General features: G+C 50.6%; 1 long non-coding RNA gene across 1 annotated transcript; it reads left to right on the forward strand.

Moving 5' to 3' along the window:
• Positions 1-1,688: 1,688 nt before the first annotated feature.
• LOC110353222 (uncharacterized) lies at positions 1,689-6,615 on the forward strand. The gene is made up of 2 exons (XR_002403464.4): positions 1,689-6,200; positions 6,399-6,615. It is a non-coding gene; the product is annotated as an uncharacterized lncRNA (long non-coding RNA).
• Positions 6,616-7,316: the final 701 nt, after the last annotated feature.

Genomic DNA, 7,316 nt, shown 5'->3' on the forward strand with positions numbered 1-7,316 from the left:
TAGATTTATTTATTTATTTATTTTATTAGGGTTTGCACTTTTTTTTTTTTTTAATAAAGCAGAAGAGAATTAATAAGAAATTTATGGTCTGATTTCAATCCTACGGATACTCACGGAATCCCTTTAGTGAATACTGGACCAAGTCCAAGAAAAACAGGTTATTCCCTTAACTTCCATTTATTCGGGGCTGTGTCCTTCTGCATTCAATCTTGTTAGATTTGCCAGTAGATTTAATGTGAGTCTCATCAGCAGTGGTTCTGGACAAGAAACTGTGGTCAGCTGCCTCTGCCTCTGAGACTGTCTTCCCAGAAGAGTGGTGGTACCTTAGGATGTCAGGGCTACATGACAGGTAGTTGATGCTTGTCCAGAGCATCATGGTAGGATCCCCTACAGTAAGACACAACTTTGAGGTAAGTGACGTCTCTCTGTCATGCACTAAACTGCTCCACCAGCTGGTGTTTTTAGCACACCAAAACCAAAGCAGCTCAATAAAATGGTTTCTGTGTGAACAGTTCAATGAAAATATCTAAGTTTGGTTGTGGTCAAAAATGCAAATTAAAAACCCTTTGGGATATACAAAGAACAGACCAGAAAATTGTCTTGTGTTACCAGGACCAGAACAAAGCCACGCGCTTGGAAGCAAGCTCTCCCCCAGCCTGGGAGATGCTATGAGAGGAAGCAGGTTCCAGTCCTACCGCTGCCAAAGATTTTCTGGGTGCTCTTTTTAACGTGTTGTTGCTAAATCTGTGCACCTGACACAAAAGAGGTCAATGAGAAAACCCGGCTCTTGTTTCAGTGCCCTAGGGACACAGGAATGCTTTTGGGGAGTTTTGCACTTGCATCACTCTATATCCATGCTGTCCTCAGTAAACGTGTTTTGAATTCACAAAGCCAAGATGTTTGAGCCAGGAGCACTTGTGCTGCTTGTAAGGACATAGCTTCCATACAGAGCAGGCTTCTCTCTGCTCTTTGACGAGCAAGACTGAATGGAAGACGTGGTGTGAACGGTCAGTGAGTTTGGGCTTGAAATTAAGCCTGAACCCAGTGTTATCCATATACAAATCTATCAGCACTTGGGAATTCAGACTGAAGTTTATGTCTAAAATAATTCCACACATATTAAAAGGTTGGAAATATGATTGGGGGATAACTCACTGACCATCCTTTCTTTCCCTGCCCTGCCTCTCTGCTCTGTGACTATGACTAGGATCTCATAGGGCGTGTGGGCCCAGCCTAGACTGAATTTGTCTGTGGGGACATGGGTTTGTTTTTTTAAGCCGTGGCTGCTCCTGGTGAGGTGGGGTTAGCCCTCACATATCCCACCATCTCTCTGTCCTTCGGTGACGCTGGTCCACAGTACAAGGAGCAGAGTGGGAGCACGTGGCGTGTGAACAGAGATTTCTGCTGAGGCACATCCAAGTGGTGTGCCCCCAAAAAGGGAACGGGAGCTGCACCTTCCACCCTCTTGGGCCATGAAGAACGACCACCCCTGAGGTCTCGGGAAGCTGAAAGCTGCTCCAGATCCACCCTTACGCGAGAAGAAAACACACCCCTGCTTCTTTCTACATGTGGCTGCAGGTTCCTTGCCACAGCCTGAACCAGCCCTCCCTGATGATGTGTGGCCCTTAGGTGGTGTGACACCGCGCTGCTGGGGAGCCCGGCTGCCCACAACGGGCTTCCTCTGCTCGCTTACTGCTGGGTGCTGCCCCTGTGAAGCAGCCTCCTGCCAGCTGCAAATCCAGCGTGGCCCTGTGTCCTCCAAAATTAGGATTTCGTTCAACAGTTTTATGACTCTGTTACACAGCTCTGTTGTAAGCTTCCCACTATCTGCCTCAAGCAGCTCATCTCAGCGATTCCTCCCATGCTAATCTCTGTGATCTGTGGCATGCATACAGCATCGACTGGAACAGAACCTCCCCTCTGCTGTACCGTATTTGCCAGGACAGGCACAACTCAAGATAACCGGATTTGAAACAATCAGAGCAGGAAGCAGCAATAACTGGCCTGGAGGGAAGGCAGGGAGTTGCCCATAGACAGTTTTTCAGAAGGGTGCCCAATTTTTGATAGCCGATCTCTTTCCACGTTCCTTTAGCCCAGGTACAAATGTAAATCTTGCAGGAACTACCTTCACCCTCACTCCCTGACTTCTGAGTGAGTGAGTTTAGATCTGTACCATCTTTTTCTTACGGCAGCGTTTAACACATGGTGACACGCATAGTGACCTACATGTGTGCATGACCAAGACCTCCAGAGCCGCATCTGCTTCAGACACGACACTGATGTCACCGCTGCCGATGCAGATCTCTCTGTGGGATTGGACAAGGCGGAGGACGGTGACGTTACTTTTTCCATGGAGCGCACGGCCCTCAAGGCTGGCTCTGGTACCGCTGATGCTCCCACGGGCAGCAGCCCGTACGCAGCAGTGAGCCAGCCCTCTGCCCACCAGCACCTTGGTACCACGGGGGTCAGAGCAGGCCGAGGCAGGTCCTGGGCAGGCGCTCTGGCTGCCGAGCCGGCAGCTTAGTCACGGCGCTCTCCAGACACCGTGTAAACATTACCCACAGTCCCCCGCAGCTGCCCGCGCCACCGGGCTCCGCTGCAGCCCAAGGGTCACGAGCTGGGACCAGCAGCCGGGTGCCAAACGCAGCCCGTGGCTTTGAGCAGGCAGTCTGCTAGAGGTCGTCACACGCCTCCTTAAGCAAACAGGGATCCACGCCAGTTGATAAATCATTTACGAGGAGAAGTCAGAAGCAAAGAACTAGATTAACCAGGTCACTGGGTGTCCTGAGGGAATGACGTGTCAGTGGAGCTGAAACAGCAGATCCCACAGTTGCAATCTGTTGCCTTCTTCTGTCCTGACAGCAATTCATGGAAATCCCTGGAACTAGACACTAGTGATGGAAAAACCCATTAGCTCATCCAAGTCAGCTCGCTAGTTAAAGCAGTCACTCCCATTCTACATTTTTGGCAGAGTTAAAATGTCTCAAGAGAGGGGATTTCCACCAGTTCCTTCTCAAGGGGAAATTATTCCACCTATCAGGAAGACTGCCCTGAGTGGTGCTATTTTTGTAAAACAGAAGTAACTCCAAAGCCCAAGAGAGAAAAACAAAAGATTCTGCTGCAGAAACACAGGCAGCGATGTTTTTCTGCCCCAACAGACATGTGCCACGCATGGCACATCTCCAAATGGAAACGCTGTGTGCACACGTGTGTGTTTATATATATCCACCTAGGTGTGTTTATGTGTGTGTATACACACGTCCTCCCTCTGTCCAAAGGGTGGTTATGACCTTGTGCCTCCTTGGATAATCGATGTGTTGTATCGTGATCTCACACCTAGTTTAGACTTATGTAATGCCACTGACATCAAGGCAAAGAAAATTGCTAAATTAACTCTGAGGAGGGAACAGACGCGTGGAAAATGGGAGGCATCAGCTGGTGCTGGTGCACACGCTTCCCATCTGAGTGGGGGGAGAGGGCACGTTGCCTCAGCAACATGCATGGAGGAGAGTGACCGCCCTCACCACAGCTAGCTACGCTGCTGCTCGAAGCGCTCGGGCCTGCGGTGATGGGAAAGGTGTTGCAATGCAGAGCTGCACTGCGGAGGTTGTCAGCAGAGGCTATGGAGATTTTGGCAGCCAAGCTTTTCAGCACCTGGGAAGCACTTTGGGACAGTGGGAAAATAAATTAGCTGTGTGATGGCGTTTAAAGCCTTATCATTAGTTTCAGAGCTAATTCTGCATTCAGATGAATGGGCGTAGCACACATTGCTGAGCTAGAACTTGTAGAGATAGGGAGGATCGCTCTCTGTTCCCATTCAGAAAGCTTTCGGCCAGCAGAGCTCTAACTTGCAGTCTTGGTGGCTTAGGTCTGGAGCAGAGATCTGCGGCTAGGGTAGGTACAATGGCAATATTAGCAGCAAACAAACCCCATGTTATCCAGGGCCCTGATTACCATTGCAACGGGGTGTTGGCTATATGCATCTTACGAGAAGAAGGCGGGGTGCTGCCTGGGCGTTTGTCCTGAATTTGTAACTCCTTCTCAGCTAGTTGTTTTATTTGTCTCTCACAGTCTCACAGCTGGCACAGCTGTCTTCCCCATCTGGAACTCCTGAAATTCAGGCACTGTGTTTTGCAACATTGCAAGGACCTGACTGCCATGTACCCATCAGTTATATTAAGGCTGTCCTCACAAGCATGCTGTGTGTTCTTGCGTTATTCTAGGGAGCTCATGAAGGCTGCCCTGAGCATCCCTGGCTTTGGGCTGGGCTTCCTGCTTTGCAGGATTTATATGTTGTTCATTTAGCACAAAACACGATGAAGCACAAAAAAAAAAAAAAAGTCCTGTGAGGACTGACATGGAGTGTGGAAAAAGATCTAACCAAAAAGGCGTAGGTCAAATTCTGGGCCTTGGCCGGGCCCCTTTAATTGCTGTCAGGTACCAGTGCCAGTTGACCTACTAAGCCCCTTGCCCCTTGCACTGTGGAGGGATAAGAGCGGTGAAGCCCAGTAATAGTTTAACTATGAGATTAACTCCCTGCCAGTTCCACAACAGAGGACGAAAGGTGCTGACTCCAGGCGCTTCCACACGCCAGCCCACGCTCTCCCGCCACCCCTCACGCTGCTGGCCTGCCTTCCCCACCGCCTGAAACTGCAGCCTGACCCTCGGCAAGGACGGGAAACCTGAGCCCGCTGTGACTCTACAGACAGGTTTCTGGCAGAGCTTATGTGGTGCTTGCTCCCTAAAGGAGGGCCAGAGGAGGAGCAAGAGCCATCTTGCTCTCGATGCTTTAGACATCTCTCAATTTCCCTATGCCTGTAAGGTCCCACTGCTCCCCACAACCACACTCCACGGTAGGAAGAGATGCAGGGAGGGCCTGGAGAGGCCTAGGCACTCTGGTGCACGCCCTTCATGTTCCCGAGTCCTCTGAGAAGCTTGGTCTCTCATACCTTAAAGTCTACGGGGGTTTGGCCATTCCTCTCAACACGTGCAGGACCAGGCCCCCAGACCAGCCCAAAGCCCCCAGACATCAAAGAGAATCTTTCTGCAGGCTTCATTGTGGCAACGGAAGCCAGTTTTGCACATGGCAAGGCAGAAGGCAGCTAAACTGCAGCTTAATTAGGATGACCTGCCACAAAGGTTCTGTTTAAAAGAAGAGACTATCAAGCATTTTACCTAAAAATGCACAGATTTCTACAGTGAACTCCAACCTTCCCTCCGGTATTATGAACCTGATCACAGGCACATCCTGTCCGGGCCTGAGGAGCAGACAGACAGACAGACCTGCGTCAGAAAGTGGAACTGACTGATCTGACTCGCCCGCGCCGAGCTGAGGATGAGTGAAACCATGCACCGTGCAGACAGTGTGGAAAGCAAGCGGAGGTGATAAGGAGCGGGGGTTTTCGTTGTTGTTGTTGTTCTTGATGCCGTGTGGGAGAGGAAAACGATATTGGTGAGGATTGTAAACAGCAATAGTTGCCACCAAATTGTGGTAATGTACGGCCCTGAATTTTCAGCCACCATTGGGCACCAAGTGCCTGTCACCTAAGTGCTTGCATTGAGGAAAGCTTGATTTTCCAACAAGCACCCAGTGCTCCAAAATAACCAGCATCACCTGTGAACATGAGCTCTGATCCTTATCTGCTGGCCATGTGCTGTGAGAGCCGTTTCCACCTGAGAAGCACTTTCCTTCCATTGCCTCACAGAGCCACGTTTCCTCTCTCAGTCATTCACACCAGGGCTGTGTGGGGCCAAGGTAACCCAGGACAGCAGCGAAGGGGGGACAGGCATGGGGACAACCCTTCCCAGCACGCAGATCATTTGCAGATCCTTGCGGCGTGGTGGGGTTGACCAACACCTCGGTACAGGGCGTGTGTGTGCGTGTGATGTGGTTGCGGAGCGCACGGTCACCGGTGTTCAGCTGCCTACCCGTGTTCTGCGAGTGGCCTTGCGTTAGTTTCAGGCGTAATAACATCATGATATCATAATAATATATCACACTGATGACACCAGCCCATGGAGCAAGCCACAGCGATCTGATCTCATTCTGCAAACGTTGAGATGAGCATTACTGCTTCTCAGGACAAGTGGGTGGCAGGTAGATGGAGCTGGCTCTGCCTACATTGCCAGCCCTGGGTGGGAACGTGACCTCCTGGGTTATGCTCGACTCCTCAGCTCCTGATCTGCCTCAGCTGCGGCCGGTGAGTCACTGCACCTATCTGAACTCACTTCTTCCATCTGTGAAATGGTGACAATAACATTTCCTCACCTTATGGGGGGAGGGAAGGGAGCGTGTGCAAGAATGAATAAATGTTTACAAAGCACCTTGTGAGCAGTGTGCCTCTGACGCTGCTGTTCAGAGGAACCGGCGCTAACGCTCTCCACATTGTTCCTTCCAGGCTGGGTTGCACCATGCAGCGAGGTGTCCTCAAGTAAACACTCCCCTCAGAGTCAACAGGCTTGAATGAGAGCAAATGAGATAATGCCTCAGGAGAGAAACAGAAGTGAAGTTACTCTCAGTGAAGACTCAGTGTGTTACCAGTGATTTCAATAAATTTCGTCAAAGGAACAGCAGAGTAACCTTTAAAAGAAAAAAGAATAAAGTAGAAAAACAAACGAGCTGTGACCATTTTTTTTTAAAGTGGTACCATGGTCTTAGGTTTCACTTCCCAAATGGGAAACAGAACAGAGAAGTGAATCCCCTTGAAATAAAAGTGAAGTTAATAACGGGACGCCTTTAGCTGCTCGCCACATCCTGTGTACGCTGATCGCTCTGTTTATAGCTGGCAGGAGCCCTTCTAGACTCTTCTCTACCAATTTAACTCTTTGCTGAGCCCAGCTGCACTTCATCAGCAGCCAGGAAAAGTCCTCCCTGCCAGAGCCACGCTGCCGTCAGCACGGTCCCACACCCTCCCTGCCTGCACACGGGCACGCGGCTGCCAGCACGGTGCCGTCCCTCGCGTGGGCCAGGGTGCTCAGCCGCGGCCATGCGCACGGGTGGCTGTGGTAACCCCTCGGCGTCCTGCTCACGTGTCCCATGGCGCTTGTTCATGCGCACACATGCTCTTCATAGGTTAGTGCTTTCTCCTGTACTGAAGAGAGATGGATAATCAAGCACTGCACCAACGCGCTTGGCAAGCCGTATGCAGGGCAGCTGTGAGGCAGACTTATCCCACTGCACCGTCACTGCAACAGCTCTTCTTCCTGGGATGAACTTTGTGGCTGGGGGTTCAACTGCTTCAGGAAACGTGGCTTAAACTGGCATATTTGTTCACATGCACAGCTCTTTTTATTGGCCTGGTTTATTCTGGACTCTG

The sequence above is a fragment of the Anas platyrhynchos genome, chromosome 5 (assembly GCF_047663525.1).
Source record: "Anas platyrhynchos isolate ZD024472 breed Pekin duck chromosome 5, IASCAAS_PekinDuck_T2T, whole genome shotgun sequence".
NCBI classification, from domain to species: domain Eukaryota; kingdom Metazoa; phylum Chordata; class Aves; order Anseriformes; family Anatidae; genus Anas; species Anas platyrhynchos.